General features: G+C 50.6%; 1 long non-coding RNA gene across 1 annotated transcript; it reads right to left on the bottom strand.

Annotated features, from left to right (window-relative positions):
* Positions 1-4418: 4418 nt before the first annotated feature.
* Positions 4419-8232, bottom strand: LOC120974750 (uncharacterized). Its single transcript, XR_012203558.1, has 3 exons — positions 7883-8232; positions 6326-6400; positions 4419-4708 (listed from the first exon to the last, which is right to left on the bottom strand). It is a non-coding gene; the product is annotated as an uncharacterized lncRNA (long non-coding RNA).
* Positions 8233-16882: the final 8650 nt, after the last annotated feature.

The following is a 16882-nucleotide window of genomic DNA, read 5'->3' as shown; positions in this document are numbered from 1 at the left end:
GTCGGCTTCTCTCGGCGGAGTCCTGAACTCCTGATCCTCTGCATAAAACCCAGGCGAAACTCAAAGATCATTGTATCCTATATATAGCCCTGCAGGTGCAGGCTTGATTAATGACACGGGAAAAGAAGGGGCGTAGGTTGAGTACGGAGAATTGGAGATGGAACACCAAAGGATGCATTGATGCCGCCAACCTATGGATTATCGAATTGATACGGGCACTATAGGAAAATTAAATATTTGTAACTGAAGTTTGAACTTCTATAGGAGTTAACTGGTACACATGGAAATTAATCAAAGAGATTGGATATATAGATCCACGCCGGGAGCCTGTGGTGTTTTGGTCATATATAGATCAGTGTTGATGCTCATTAGAGGCTAACGCGCATGGCACCGTTTTTCACCCTTTTTTTGAGCCAAACCTTTTTCTCTTATGGGATTGTCTTTTTTATCTAACAGGTGATCTGCGTTGATTTGGGCTTTATGTTCTGGTGTTGTATTTTTTGTTCGTATTTCATTTTTGGTGCTGCCACAGATGGGAAGGACCACCATGGTGTTTGTTCAGTGTGTGGCTATGGTGTTCTTACATATTTTGGTCTCGGTATCAGTCGGTGGTCCTTGTGTCAGCGCCTTGGGAGCTCCTGTTCCACGCCCTGGAATTCCTGTTATGATGTTCACATCGGCCGGCCCATGAAATTCCCGCTTGCGCTCAGCTACTTGGTCCACTCGCTTGCTCTGTATTTTTTCCTGCTCACTCCACATCTATCTTGCAAAAAGCCGACTATATTCTTTTTTGAAAAAGATCTTAAGATCAAAATAAGTTCATGGATTTTAAATAAATAAATATGTTGCAAATTAAAAACACAATGAGTACAAATAAATGTTTGAAAAAAATAAAGAATATTCATGTAATTCAGAAAATATCAACAAATTTGAAATAAAGTTTACAAATTTAAGAAATGTTCAGAAATTTTAAAAACGTTACTAGTGAACTTTAAATATATTCATAAATTTATAAAATGTCCATAAATTTTAGAAAAAATGGTCGGAGATTTTTTTTAAATGTTCATAACTTTTTTTAAAAATCACAATTTTTTAATAAATGTTCAGTTATTAAAATGTGAAAATTTAAAAAGAGAAAGGACAAAATAACAAACAAGAACTCTCAACCAATGACCCAAATACTTACAAGCGGGCCCCAGCGACCCCACAGTCTCGACGGTCCAGGAGGCCTACATCTAGAGAGTTTATTATCTTAATAGATATACGAAATTTCGTTATGGACTGTACCACCATATGATCCCCATTATCTGAGCTATTAGTTCAGGTAAGGATGGGAGGACAAAGTTGTATATCTTTGAGTATTGTGGTTGGATACATCAATAACAGTAGCACGACCCCTCTCGTCAGTTATCCATTATTGCTGGATACAACCATGGTCCCGTACGGTCTTGCCATTTGCACATTTGCGTGGACATGAATTTTAGGCCATTTTTCATTCACATATTTAGGCCTTCCTTGTGACGTCATCGATTCAATCATACATTAATCATACATGTAAATGTGTACGACCAAGATCAGAAACTCACGGAAAGATATCACAACACAATTCTAGACACAAATTAAAGCTATATAAGTTTTATATTACAAGCCAGGGGGCTCGAATACAAACGAGTCAGCGGAAACAACAATATTAAGTAAAGACATAAGTAAACAAGTTTGCCTTAAGAAGGCTAACACAAACAACAATAACGATCGAAAAGGCAAGGCCTCCTGCCTGGGAGCCTCCTAACTACTCCTGGTCATCGACGGCCTCCACGTAGTAGTAAGCTCCGTCGGGTAGTAGTAGTCGTCGGGGGTGATATATGACTCCTCGAATCCGTCATCTGATCGCAGTAATCGGGTATAGGGAAAAAGAAGTAGCAAAGCAATCGTGAGTACTCATCCAAAGTACTAGCAAGACTTACATCAGATTTAAACTAAGTATGCATCAGTATCAAAGGAATGGGGCTATATCTTTGGCCTGAACTATAGAATGCCAGAAGAGAAGGGAAAGCCTAGGCTATCAAAGACTAGCATCTGGTAGCATCTTGCAGAATTAGAAGAGTAGATTTGCATATTATAAGTAGCAAGCATGTTGTAGTATTAACGCCCAGAGATCCTTCCTCGACTCCCTGCGAGAAAGAAATCCCGGAGCCATCATATCCATTTCACAACTCAGTATCCAGTTCTAGTTCTATAGATCGGGATACAACTCCAAGTCGTCCTGTTACCGTGGACACGGCTATTCGAATAGATAAACTTCCTTGCAGAGGTGCACCACATTACCCAACACGTCGATCACTCTGGCCGGACACACTTTCGTGGGTCATGCCTGGCCTCGGAAGCTCAACACGTCATAGCCCTACCTAGGCTCAACAGAGAGGCTAGCACGCCGGTCTACATCCTAAGCTGGAGGGGCCTTGGGCCCATCGCCCTTTGAACTCCTGCACATTGCGTACGCGTCAGTGAGCAGACCTAGCCCCCTTATACAAGAGTAGGCATAATCAGTCCAACCCGGCGCTTGCCGCTCAGTCGCTGACGTCTGGAGAGCTTCGGCTGATACATACGACGCCGAGTGCCCATAACTGTTCCCGCGTGGTGGTTAGTGCGTATAGGTCAAAGACCAACTCAGATCAAATACCCAACCTCGTTAGTGTCTTGGGAGCGTGCGGTAATGAACAGAGACTTACGATCGTGTGACCCCGTCGCCCCGTCTCGTGGACTTACGGCAAAGGCCCGGAATGCCCGGCCGTGCCACGTAGAAACCACGCTGGTACCCTCCAGGTCAACCCGACTTCACATCAACCTGCCGGTACCCTCATGGTCAACCCGACTCGCAAGAGACTATCGGGAACCACCTTTACCAGGGTGGTACCGACTGTCCCTCCAGTCCTGCAGTAACAGTAACTCTCGCGGGTACCCCTCGGGGCCGACCTGTCTTTAACATGGTTCTGGGGGTAAGGTCCAGGTAACCGTGTGTCCAAAACACCAAGGGAGAATCCGATGAATCACCCTCGATGGATTCCACTTGATGTAATCATCAAGGTGAAGTTAGAGGGATATTTGGACAACGTCTCGTGGGAGTTTGAACTCTAGGCGTTCTTTTGGCCCGCCCGACATCGCCGAATGCTTCGTCTTCAGAGTTGGTTTGACACAATGAGGTTATCCTTGGCTAGGGATTTGGTATCCCAGAAGCTAGGTGTTTGCCACAAGATTTATATAAAAATAAATTTTCAAATCTACACTTCGATTTGAAGTGAGGGACATTTTGAAAGCATGGACCCGGCGAAGATCAAGACATTTTCATGGTAAGTACTCCCTCCGTTTTTGTATACAAGGCCACAAACCCATATTACAGGTACCAAGGTAAAAACTAATGGCCACATAAGCCAATGTTGTAAATTAGTCTTTTCTCTTCGCTTGACGTGTAAATTAATGTGTATTATTCTCTCCAACGCACAATAAGACAACTCTCTCACTCCTTGTTGGTTGATTAATGTGGTGCATTAAAACCAACTTTCTCACCCCCGTATGCATGCATGGGGTATTAATGTCCTCGATAGCGAGTACGAGGCAAACCTCATAATTTTATCTCGATTGGTGTTAGTGGCCTTGTATAGCTGCAAATTATAATTTTGATAGTGGCCTTGTATACAAAAATGGAGGGAGTAGTCATGAAAGAGCTTCTAGTGGGGATTAAATTCTCAAACGTCATGGTCCCAGAAGAGAACAAATATATTTGGTGCTGGGAGGATGAAAATTGTAATCACATCATGCACATTGCCAACTGTATCATCGCGAGATTCGTTTGTAAGACTAGACACAGTGGGGAGTGAGTTAGACTAGTAACATGTGTTACTAGTATATGTTATTATCTCTATAGTTGGGAGTAACATATGCGGTGTCATGCACCACTTCATTTATTAGGTTCTAGACTCATCTTCTTTTGATATGTATGATGTTACGCATACTATGAGTAACTAGCTATGTTATCACATGCCTTTTCTTATTCATTGATTACTTGACACATCATCTATTTTGCCTAGATATGTGTGATGTTACCACCTATATTACTCCCACCGTGGATAGTCAAATTGATTAGAAAGGCCAAAAAAATATTTTGTTTGCTAGCGATTTTGCTTAGCTACTTTGGTAAATGGAAGGTACACTTTCCTATGTTACTATCTCTACACTGGGGAGTAACATATGTGTGGTGTTATGCAACACCTTCATTTATTAGGTTATACACTCATCTTGTCTCGGAACATGTGATGTTACTCATACTATGAGTAACTAGCTACTTGTGACGCCCTCGATTCAATCGTACACTAATCATACACGCAAATGTGTACGATCAAGATCAAACACTCACGGGAAGATATCACAACACAACTCTAGACACAAATTAAAATAATACAAGCTTTATATTACAAGCCAGGGGCCTCGAGGGCTCGAATACATAAGCTCGAAAACACAAGAGTCAGCGGAAGCAACAATATCTGAGTACAGACATGAGTTAGACAAGTTTGCCTTAAGAAGGCTAGCACAAAAGCAACAACGATCGAAAAGGCAAGGCCTCCTGCCTGGGAGCCTCCTAACTACTCCTGGTCGTCGGCGGCCTCCACGTAGTAGGCATCGACGGTGGCATCTGGCTCCTGGGCTCCGACATCTGGTTGCATCAACCGGAAACAAGAAGAAAGGGGGAAAAAGGGGTCGCAAAGCAACCGTGAGTACTCATCCAAAGTACTCGCAAGTAAGGATCTACACTACATATGCAACATTATCAAAGGAAGGATGTATATGTGGACTGGGCTGCAGAAATGCCAGAATAGAGAGAAGGCCTAGTCCTATCGAAGACTAGCATCTTCTGGAAACCACCATCTTGCAGCAACAGGAGGGAGTAGGGTAGGATAAAGTAAAGTAGTAGAAGTGTTAACAACCTTGGCCAGAGATCCTTTCTCGACTCCCTGCGAGAAAGCAATCCCAGAGCCATACTATCCATTTATCACCTCATATCCAAGTTTCATCACAAGTATCCAGTTCTAGTTGTATCGATCGGGATACAACTCCAAGTATCCGTTACCGTAGGACAGGCTATCGATAGATGTTTTCTTCCCTGCACGGGTGCACCAACTTACCCACCACGCTCGATTAACTCTGGCCGGACACACTTTCCTGGGTCATGCCCGGCCTCGGCCAAACAATACGCCGCAACCCGGCCTAGGCTTAATAGAGAGGTCAGCACGCCGGACTAAACCTATGCCCCCAGGGGTCATGGGCCATCGCCCCAGGAACTCCTGCACGTTGCGTGGGCGGCCGGTGAGCAGACCTAGCTACCTCCTTAAAAAAGGCAGGAGCTTACCAGTCCAACCCGGCACGCGTCGCTCAGTCGCTGACATCTATTAAGCTTCGGCTGATGCATACGACGCAGAACGCCCATACTATGCCCACGTGATGGTTAGTGCTATCAGGCCAGAGGCCCCTCGGATCAAATATCCAAATCGTAGTGGATTAGGAACGCGCGGTAACAAGCAAAGACTCACGAAAGATGTGACCCCGTCGCCCCGTCTCGAGGACTTGCGGCAAGGGCTAAGAATGCCCGGCCACGCCTCGTAATTATCTCGCGGGCACCTTCCAGGTCAACCCGACTCCACATCACTCGCAATTAAGCTCGTGCGGGTACCCCTCAGGGCCGACCCGTCTTTAGTAACAGGGTTCAGTGTAAAGTCATAGTAACCATAGTAACCGTGTGTCTAACACGAAGGAGAAAACCTGAGGAATCACCCTTGACGGGTTTCCACTCGATGTAATCATCAAGGTGAACGTAAGAGGATCCACCCTCGAGGTTCACACTTGAGGGGTTGCACGACAGAGTCGTATCGAAAGTGGTTAAGGCGGAATCACCCTCGATGACCACGACCAAATAGCTACACTACAGGGTTAACATCAGAAGTGCTGAAGAGGTCTCACCCTCGGCACTCGATAGTAACCCAGTAGTGTCGAGCAACTAAGGGAAAGTGATGTGCGGTGCCGGGGCCTGGTCTTCGATCCCGTTGATCGGGTCTTCGATGATGAAGCAGGGGCAACAAGGACAAGGTGGGGGTCACTGATGGATCACTAACCATCCTATACTAAGCAGTTTAGGATAAGCAGGTAAGGTAACAATAAGCAGGTTACAAAAGCAGGCTATGCATCAGAATAGGAGTAAACAATAACAGTAACAAAATACAATGCAAGCATGAGAGAATGGAATGGGCGATATCGGGATGACAAAGTGGGGGCTTGCCTGGTTGCTCAGGCGAGAAGGAGGGGTCGTCGGTAGCGTAGACGATCACCGGGGCATCAGCAACGGTCTCGGGGTCTAACGGAGAGAAGAGGGGGAAGAAACAGTAAATACATAGCAAGCAAGTGCATAACAAGATAACATGTAGAGCTAGACGTGCTCTAACGCGGTGCTACACGATATCGGTGAAGGGGGAAAACATCCGGGAAAGTTTTTCCGAAGTTTGGCATTTTCGGACAGATGAAACGGAGGGGGAAAGTTGCATGTTCGCTATGCTATGGGCGTGTGGCGGACGAACGGACTGCGTATTCGGATTCGTCTCGTCGTTCTGAGCAACTTTTATGTAGAAAACTTTTTCATCCGAGTTACGAATTATTTTCTACAATTTTTCCAAGTTTTAACAATATTCTGTATTTGTTATTAAATTCGAAATTTAAATAGCTAAAATGCTATGTGCGCCCAGATCTGTGTACACAGAGGTGTACCAGAGGGTGACATGCGGGCCAGGGGGACCCAGTTGACTAGTCAACATTTGACTGGTCAACAGGGGGTGGGGCCCCCTGTCATGCACTGTTTAGCCTAGGCTAACATTTTAGTTAACTAAACTAGTGATTAGGCTAATTAATCTCGAGTTAATTAAGCTAATTAACTATTTAATTAATTAACTAACTAATTAACTTTTTGTATTTTTTTATTTATTAAAAGGGAGCGTGGGGCCCCAACGTGAGTGACCCACGGGGCCTAAACGGGCGACGGGTTACGGGCGTGTGGGTGAGGGGCACACCCAGGCGCCCATCACGCGGGGGGAGGAGGCGAGGCCGGCCGGTCGGGGTTGTTCCCGGCAGCGGCGAGGCCACGGCGGGGCGGCGCCGGGGCGCGGCGCGGGCGAGCGTCGGGGAGCGGGCCGCGGGCGCCGGGGGGCGGGAGCGGCGGCCGGCGATGGCGACCGGCGCAGAGGCGCCGCAGGGGCGGCAGGGGAGCGCGAGCGCGGAGCGACGAGCGGCGCGAGCAGGGCGGGCGGCGCGGCGCTGGAAGGCAGTGGCCGGCGCGGGGCTGGACGAACGGCGGCAGCAGCTGATGTAGAAGCAGCAGGGCGCGCGTGGGAGGAGAGGAGGAGCAGGAGGGCCGCGCGGGTGCGAGGCGAGCGGCGATGTGGTTGTGGCTTGGAGCTCCGTCGACAGGGACGACCACGCGCGGGCGATGACCGAGGCGTGCGCGAGCGGGCGGGGCCAGGGGCGCGCACAGGCGGCAGTGGCCATGGCGACGCGTAGCCAGCGCGGGTCGCGGCAGGTGAGTGCGAGCGATGCGGGGCAGCAGTGGCGGGGGCGGTAAGCAGCAAGGGAGGGGCGGCACGGCCTGCAGCGCGGCGCAGGCAGTAGCAGTAGTAGAGGACGCGAGCGACGGCAGCAGCAAGCGCAAAACGAAGAGCAGCACAACAGCAGCTAGCAGGAGCAGGGGCGTGGCATGGGTGCGCGCGGGACGACACGATGTCTACGGCGGAATAGAGCCTATGTGGCACAAGAAGAATTAAGTGGAGGTTGAGGAGGAGACGGGGCTCACAGTGAGCACGAAGGCGAGGTCGGGGAGGCCGGAAGTGGACCGGAGCGGTAGAAATCGACGCCGGACGCCGGCGATGTATGCGTTGAAGACGAGGTCGATGGCGAGTGTACGGGCCGTCCTTGCTCGATTCAGAGCTCGGGGTAGACGAAGTAGACCGCGACGGTTCTCCTGGACCTCTTGGCGCGACGAGGGGAGGCCGGTGGCCGCAGGATCGACGCGACGATGGTGGCGTCGGGTGGGTGTGGGGGAGAGAGCAACAACGCGGGGAGGGGGGAAGATTGAGGGCTAGGGTTTGTTCCAGGGCGAGGAGGGGTCTCTTATCCTCTCGGGGCACCGGCGGATGGCTGCCCCGTGGCCATCGGCGCCATGGACGTGCGCTCGACGTCCACGGGGGCTTCTGTGAACAGAGGAAGATGGAGATGGGAGGTGGGCTGGGCCGGCACACTGTGCACTCATGGCCCATGTGTGCAGTGGGCTGCCTTGTTTTTCTTTTTATTTAAAAACAGAGAGAGGAAATGAATTATTTGGGCAGTCTATTGACTCGGGAAAAACTTGGGAAGTGTCCCATTAAATCCCTGGTGATTTTAGACACTTCCACAAAAAGTTTGGGCAAGTTTGGAATTCATTTGAATTTTTAGAAAAAAGAATAGGGCATTTAAAGTGTTGTTTTGGCACTGTTTTAAATGCCTAGGCCCATATGAGTTGAAGATGATGGTGTTTTCCTTAACAGCATTTGTTTTGGAATATTTGCTAGAAGATGAACATTTTAGTTTTGCAGTTTGAAGAAATAAATATTTGCTTTATTTCAAGTATGAATTTGAAGAAGTTGGGTTTGGGACAAGTGGCATTTTGACTTAGTGAAATATGCGCACATGGACCATTAATTAGCTTGATGACAGGGTTAACATCTGGGGATGTTACACTACGTTACCACATGCCCCTCTTTCTTCATTAATTACTTGCTACACCATCTATTTTGTCTAAATACGTGTGATGTTATCACCTATGTTACTTCTACTGTGGGTAGTCTTAGAGCATCTACAAATGGGCGTTGTAAAAACGCCTCAAACACTCGAGCGGACAGCCCGGTCACTGACCGGTCATAAAAAACGAGCTAGATGGGCTGCTCAAAACGGCCGAGCTGACCGGCATCCCTCACATCCAACCCAAATATAGGGCGGACATGGGGCGCCCGGGCGCGTCCGTCACGTCGGACTGACGATGGGTCCCACATGGAATTGCTCGAAAATTTGGCAGCCCGACGGACGTCTCCTCCGGTAGGAGGGAGGTGAACGACACGTGGCGCCACTTCGGCTCGCCGTCCGAGGCCAAATCCAGCTATTTAAGCGAGCTGGCGTCCCCCAACCCTAGCCACATCCACCTTCACTCTCTGCGACCCCAGCCCTAGACCATCCACCACCCCTCTCCCGCTCCACCGCTCTTCCCACGCCCTCCGGCTTCGCCATGGTTCGGCAAAAGAAGACCACCTATGCTATGCTCACGCCAGAGCGCTGGTTTCGGATTGAGCAAGAGATCCTGGTGAGGCGCGCCGCCCACATCGCTGTCGACTTGCCTTTGGACTCGCCGGAGCAGGAGGAGGAGCAGCCGGCTCCGATGAAGGTGGCAGATGTGGAGGAGGTGGAGTAGTCGGAGGAGGAGCTGGCGCCGGCTCCGGGCTTCAATATGGAGGACGCGGAGTCGGAGTTCACGGTCGCCCAAGCGGCCGAGATGGCGGAGTAGCGGGCCATCCTGAGCCTGTCCAGAATGAGGCCTATGTGGAGGCCAACCAGCAGTTCATCGACAGGAATGGGCGGCGACCGACGAGGTCGAAGCGGAGATGGAGGCGGAGTCTGATCCGGAGGAGCCGGAGTTGCAGCTGCCGCCCATGTACTTGGGGCCAGACACGGAGATAGTCCGACGAGGATTGGGGTAGTATAGCTTAATTACTTGATCTACATATAGTACATGGATTTTCTTGTTTGTATGTTTTTATATGGATCTAAGGTTTCTAGTATGAGATATCCGGCAAATTTGAGGCCCTTGACAGGAAGAGACAAAAAAAATTCACGTGGAACGGGCTGAATCTAACTGACAAGATTGGGTTAAAATGAACCATTTCCAAAACGTACCCAACGAACGAAATGACCGATATGTGTGGAACAAGGGTTTCGATTGCCCGATGCCTGGTGAAAGGGACGGCGACGCGCAGTCCACGGAAGCGAGGAAAGGGACGGCGGCGCGCGGGGGCCGAGGCGACCTGCGCAGTCAAAGGCTGGGAGGGACCCGCCGGGCTCACTCCGATGCAGGGGCAGTCGGCGTCGCGTGAAAAGGCGTGTCGTGGTGAGCTCCCTCGGGCGGTGCGACCGCGTGCCTGCCGCCGCCTACGTCTCCTCTGGGAGCGCGCCCGCTGCACTGACGCGTGGGCTCGGCGCGCCGTCTGCGGGTGGGCGTGGTGGCGTGCACCGCGGCGCTGAACCGATGGAATTCATGGCGTGGCACTGGCGCAGGTGGCAGGAGGGCAGCGGCTGATTCCTGTGGGATGTGACCGCCCACCAGTTCCCCGCCGTCTTTCTGCCCACACATTACACCGGGTGACGACCAGGTGACGATCGCTTTTTCTGCTTTCTTCTTCTCCCCATTCAAAATTTGAGCCCTCAGGCCAAACTTCAACGCATATGACCCATACGGATGTCCATTTTATCTGAATTTTGTTCGTTTGAATAGGATAATGGAGTGACGTCCGGCCGGACGGATCTCATCCAGCCGCCTAGAACTGTTTGCAGGAAATTTTCTCACCACGGCCGTAGTTGTTCATGTTAGCGGTCGTATTTCACGTCTGCAACAAAGCCAGCGGCCGGCATATATATGCTAGCCTACAAAATGATCAACCCACTAAGTCTCTCGTCGACAATACAGCCAACGGCCGTAAACTTGCCAGCCTTCAAAATGAACCCCTAAGTTTTCTCGTCGGCAACACATCCAGCGCCCGACATACTTGCCAGCCTTTAAAAAGAACGACCATAGTCCACGGCCGAGCCCTCCCTAGTTCACGCCATCTCGGTCAAACATCTCATTTTGGTGGCCTCGATCGCTAGTTTCTTCGTTTGGATGGACTCCTTCATGTCGAGCTTCCTCCTCTTAGCGGCCTCTTTCATGTTAAGTATCTTCGTTCGAAGCTCCAAGTATATCTTCATTTGCTTCTCCTTTGTTATGCGTTTCCTCTCGTCTTCACTTCCTTTTGAGTCAGCATGCCTTCCAACGTTGATTGCAACGCGAAAGATGTCGCATCACGCTTCTCCTCAATCTTCGAGATGGTCTTGCCCCTCGGCCTCTTCACCAGATCTCCATCCGCAGCCACGACCACCTTCCCTACTTTCTTCTTTAGAGCGGCATATTGATCTTTGAACTTGGGGCAATCTTTGATGAGGGACAAACAATGTGTGAGAGTGAATGGCTTGTTCTTCTGCCGGGCATTGAAGGCTTCCAAAGATTGGAATGCCTGCACAATCAAATAGACGGCCACAAATGTAATAGCTACACAAGATACAATAAACATGAATATGGCATAACAATGAAAGAGGAAAAGGTCATACAAAGTCGCCCACGCCTAGGCCACTCACGCGCTTCAACGCTCTCAAGCGCGGCACAATACTTGCATTCTTGTTGAATGAATCCCCAACTCTTTTGAACTGAGTTGATGCCACGGTTGCCCACAAACTTATCGGGCGCAAACTTCCTCCGTACATGAAGGTTTTATGAACTCTCGTCCAAAAAAATGGATCCTTTTTGCTCGGCACCGGTATTGGGATCTTGGCCTATCTCCATCCAACTCTCCCAAATCAACAGGTCCTCATCTTTGGTGTATGATCCCATGCAAATGCTTTGCCTCCTCCTTTGTGCTTCGGCTCTTTGGGTGAGCTCATCGATAAACAAAGGCTCCTTCGCAATGTCGACACCCTCTTCTTCCCCATCTTCGCAATAGATGTCCGCATCTTCATGCCATGAGTTGGCATGGTCGTTGGCCTCTTCTTCGCCATCCACACCGTCTTGGTCGCGGCTTTCTTGGCTTTGGGTCGCGTCAGGATCGTAGCCTTGGTCTTCGCCGTCGGTGTGGAAGGCCTCGCCACGGCCCTCGTAGATGACGTTCTCCATGAATGTGTTGTACTTGGGGTCGTCGGTCGTCGGCCGTCGGCGTAGGGATTGTCATTTTAGTCGAACAAGCGGGCCTCAGGAAGGTTGGCCGTAGGAATTGATCGGGGCTTCTTCCTTTGCATCCCGGTGGACGACTGTCCGGTGCCACTGTACCCCGGCATGACGTTGAGGTCGATGACAGGCCCGACGCCGGGGTGGCCGGCGCGATCACCCTGCCGTCCGGCAACATGGAGAACCGGGGTATGAGCATGGTGTCATGGCGGATGAAAAACAGCCGTCTCCGGTTTTATGGAGGAGCTCGGCGACCGGCAATGTGGATGATGAACGGCCGACGAGCCTGTGCTTGCTGCGGCCATGGCAGCGGCAGAGAAAATGGCAGGCATAGGTGGGCAATAGCCTAGCACGAGGAGGGCATGCCCCGTCCCTACCTGCGCGGCCTTGGCAATGATGGCCTCGTTGTCCTCGACTGCGCCATTATGCTGCGCGGCCGCGGCCTCGGCGCTGAATTTGACAACAATTTTCTTCTCCGTCGGCCCCTCCTCTTTGCCGATTCCTGGTCGAGCCACTCGAGCTCCGCCGGCGTGAGCTTCGACTACGGTTTCTTCGGTCCGTTCTTCTTCCTTGCGGGGCGCTCGATGGTGGCCGGGGCGCTGGGTTTCTTCGGGGCGCCAAACATGGAGGAGGGAGGGAAGGGAGAGCGCGGGAGGGTTTTTGGGAATGGGAGGTGTTGAGGATATAGACCTTAGAGTCACCCGCCAGGAGGGGCCGGGTTACTCATAATGGTCATCGCCAGAAGCCCGGCGGCAAGCTTGAAGACGGTGGGCCAAAGATGGGCTTAAGACCCAGATATGGCTTAAGGCCTGTAGTTGCAATCATCATTATGGTAGAACTTGTAGTGTAAGGCAAGAATAGTTGAGAGTCCGAGCCGGACACTCTTATGAGCCGGCCGGGACTCTGAGAACTTCTGGGCGTCAGCCTCCCTATATAAAGGGACGACCCGGCAGCGGTTTAGGAACAAGAAAGATCTCATCGAGAGCCAGGCATAGCAGTTAAGCTCCCTGGTCATCGAAACCCTAATCAATACCACCTCAACTGGACGTAGGCTTTTACCTTCACCGTAAGGGGCCGAATCAGTATAAACCCTCGTGTTCCTTGTCTCGTTAACCCCTTCAAGCTTCCTAGCGGCGATGGCTCCACGACTAAGTCCTAGCTTGAGGACATCTGCCGTGACAATTCCACGACAGTTGGCGCCCACCGTGGGGCCAGCGCACGGTGGATTTGAGTTCTTGAAGGGCAGCTTCGAAGGGCTCAAGGGATACGCTGTGGGCCGGATGACCAAGAGTCGTCGCGGCAAGCTCTACATCGACGATGCAAGCTGGGGCCCCGACGCCAGCTCAATTGAGTACGGATACCGGGTCCCCTTCGGCGGAATTCATGTTTTCATTGGCAAGATTGGTGAGCCGGGCCCTGAGCCGGATCTCTGCGCCGAGCTCATCGAGACGGCTCAGCGCGCACAACCCGCCCGGGCCCTGCCTGCTTTGAAGCATGCTTTCGTGGGATGTGTCCATGAAGGGCTCTCTGGTGGATCTGGATCTGGTGATGAGACAGCCGCCGGCTCTGACATATTGACCTTTGAGGTGGTCAAGATAAGAAGCCCGTATCATGCCATATTTGGGCGGCCGGCTTACGCCAAGTTCATGGCACGGCCATGTTACGTATATCTGCAGCTCAAGATGCCGGGTCTCAATGGGACCATTACGGTTCATGGCGGTTGGAAGGTGGCCTTGGAGTGTGAGGAAGGCGATGCAGCTTATGCGGAATCTGTTTGTGCAACAAAGGAGTTAAAATTCTACAAGGACAACGTTGACCCAACAGATATGACCTCTCTGAAAAAGCCAACTACAGAGCATGAGCCGGAAATGAAATTTAAGTCGGCTGAGGAGACTAAACTTGTTGATTTCGTTCCAGGTGATTCATCTCAGCAGTTTAGCATCAGTGCCAATCTGGATCCAAAATAGGAAAGCGCGCTCATCGAGTTCATCCGTGAGAATAGGGACATTTTTGCATGGAAACCTTCTGACATGCCAGGTGTACCTAGAGAACTCGCTGAGCACACTCTCAATGTTGATCCGAAGTTTAAGCCGGTCAGGCAATTCCTTCGGCGGTTTAATGAAGAAAGACGGAAAGCTATTGGTGAAGAGGTGGCCCGGCTCTTGGCGGCCAGATTTATTGTTGAAGTTTTTCACCTAGAGTGGTTAGCTAACCCGGTGCTCGTACTCAAGAAGAACGGCACTTGGCGGATGTGTGTGGACTACACGGACTTAAACAAGGCGTGTCCGGCTGATCCTTTTGCCCTTCCCCGTATTGATCAAATTATTGATGCTACGGCAGGTTGTGAGCGCTTAAGTTTCTTGGATGCTTATTCCGGATATCATCAGATTAAAATGGCAGTTAAGGACCAGGAGAAGACGGCGTTCATCACTCCCTTTGGAGCCTTCTGCTATGTGTCCATGCCCTTTGGACTCAAGAGTGCACAGGCGACTTATCAGCGTTGCGTGCAGAACTGTCTTCATAACCAGATTGGGCGCAATGTTCATGCTTATGTGGATGATATTGTGGTTAAATACAGGAAGGAGGAAACCCTGATAGATGATCTGAGGGAAACCTTTGATAATCTCCGGGTCTACAAGATGATGCTTAACCCGGCCAAGTGTGATTTTGGTGTTCCTGCAGGCAAACTCTTGGGTTTCTTGGTTTCTAACAGAGGCATTGAAGCTAACCCGGAGAAGATCAAGGCCATCACCTCCCTGGCTAAGCCGGTGTGTATAAACGACGTTCAGCGCCTGGCGGGTCGCATTGCTGCTTTAAGCCGTTTTATAAGCCGTTTGGGGGAGAAGGCTATGCCATTATATCAGTTGATGAAGAAAACTGATGACTTTGTCTGGAATGATGCAGCTAATACTGCTTTTGAGGATTTGAAGAAACAGCTGGCCGAGCCCCCAGTCCTTGCTGCTCCGGTTGACAAGGAGCCTTTATTGCTGTATGTGGCTGCTAACACACGAGCCGTCAGTGTGGCCGTGGTGGTGGAGCGCAAGGAAGAGGGTAAGGAGCATCCGGTTCAGCGGCCGGTTTATTATGTCAGCGAAGTACTCATTGAGTCCAAGCAGCGGTATCCGCATTGGCAGAAGCTTGTTTATGGTGTGTTCATGGCAAGCCGGAAGCTTAAGCATTATTTCCAGGGTCACCCCATCACTGTGGTCAGTTCTGCCCCCCTCGGAGATATCATTCAGAACAGAGAGGCCACAGGGAGAGTGGCTAAGTGGGCTATAGAGCTCGGACCTCATGGTCTAAAATATGTGCCACGCACTGCTGTTAAATCTCAGGCCTTGGTGGATTTCATCAATGATTGGACAGAGCTACAAGTGCCCGAACAAAAGCCGGATAACACATATTGGACTATTCACTTCGATGGGTCCAGGCAATTGGAGGGCTCGGGGGCTGGAGTCGTATTGGCTTCCCCTAAAGGTGATAAGTTCCATTATGTGCTGCAATTGATGTTTCCTTGCACCAACAATGCAGCAGAGTACGAGGCCTTGCTCCATGGTCTTCGGATGGCTAAGGAGATGAGCTTGAGCCTGGTAAGGTGCTTCGGCGACTCAGACTTGGTGGCTCAACAAGTGTCAGGAAAGTGGGACTCGAAGGACCCTCTCATGGCGGCTTATCGCCGCGAAGTTGATGCCATTGCTGGTCACTTTCAGGGTTACCAAGTAGAGCATATCGATCGCAGGAAGAACGAGGCGGCTGATGCTTTAAGTCGGCTGGGCTCTCAGCGAAAACCGGTGCCGCCTAATACTTTCCTGGACATCTTGCATAACCCCTCTGTTAAGTTGCCCACAGAGGAAGACTTGGCTGTCCCTGACCCGGAGGCACGACTGGTGGCGGCTCTCCACATCATCCCGGACTGGACAGTGCCCTATTTGGCTTACATGACCCGGTGAGATTTGCCTGAGGATGAAACTTTGGCCAGGCAAATAACCCGGCGGTCTAAGTCCATGGTTGTTATCAATGGTGAGTTGCATCGCCGCAGTGTTACGGGGGCGTTCCAGCGTTGTGTCTCCCCTGAGGAAGGTCAAGAGATCTTGCGTGAGATTCATGAAGGGGATTGTGGCCATCACGCCGGCTCAAAGTCTCTTGTGGCCAAGGCTTTTCGTCATGGTTTTTATTGGCTGACGGCTCATGCTGATGCGGAGGACTTGGTCAGTAAATGTGATGGTTGCCAAAGGTTCTCGCGACGGGCTCATGTGCCGGCTCAGGAGCTGAGGATGATCCCAATTACTTGGCCCTTTGCGGTTTGGGGGCTTGATATGGTTGGGCCTTTTAAAAGGTCCAAGGATAAGAAGACCCACCTCTTGGTGGCAGTTGACAAATTTACCAAGTGGGTTGAAGCGGAACCAGTTAGCAAGTGTGATGCAGCCACGGCGGTTCAATTTATGAAAAAGGTGATTTTCCGCTTTGGCTTTCCGCACAGCATTATAACTGACAATGGTACCAACCTATCCAAAGGCGCCATGGAAGAGTTTTGTCAACGAGAGCATATCCGACTTGATGTTTCATCAGTGGCTCATCCTCAATCCAATGGTCAAGTTGAGAGAGCTAATCAGGAGATTCTGAAGGGCATCAAGCCCCGGCTTTTGGTCCCTATGCAACGGACGCCGGGTTGTTGGGTGGAGGAGTTGCCCTCCGTGTTATGGAGCATCAACACTACTCCTAACAGGTCTACAGGTTTCATGCCTTTCTTCATGGTTTATGGAGCGGAAGCAGTTCTCCCCAGTGACATCCGTCATCACT

The sequence above is a fragment of the Aegilops tauschii genome, chromosome 2 (assembly GCF_002575655.3).
Source record: "Aegilops tauschii subsp. strangulata cultivar AL8/78 chromosome 2, Aet v6.0, whole genome shotgun sequence".
Taxonomy (NCBI): Eukaryota; Viridiplantae; Streptophyta; class Magnoliopsida; order Poales; family Poaceae; genus Aegilops; species Aegilops tauschii.
Note: the sequence above shows the minus strand (reverse complement) of the source record. Positions and strands in the feature narration are given on the sequence as shown.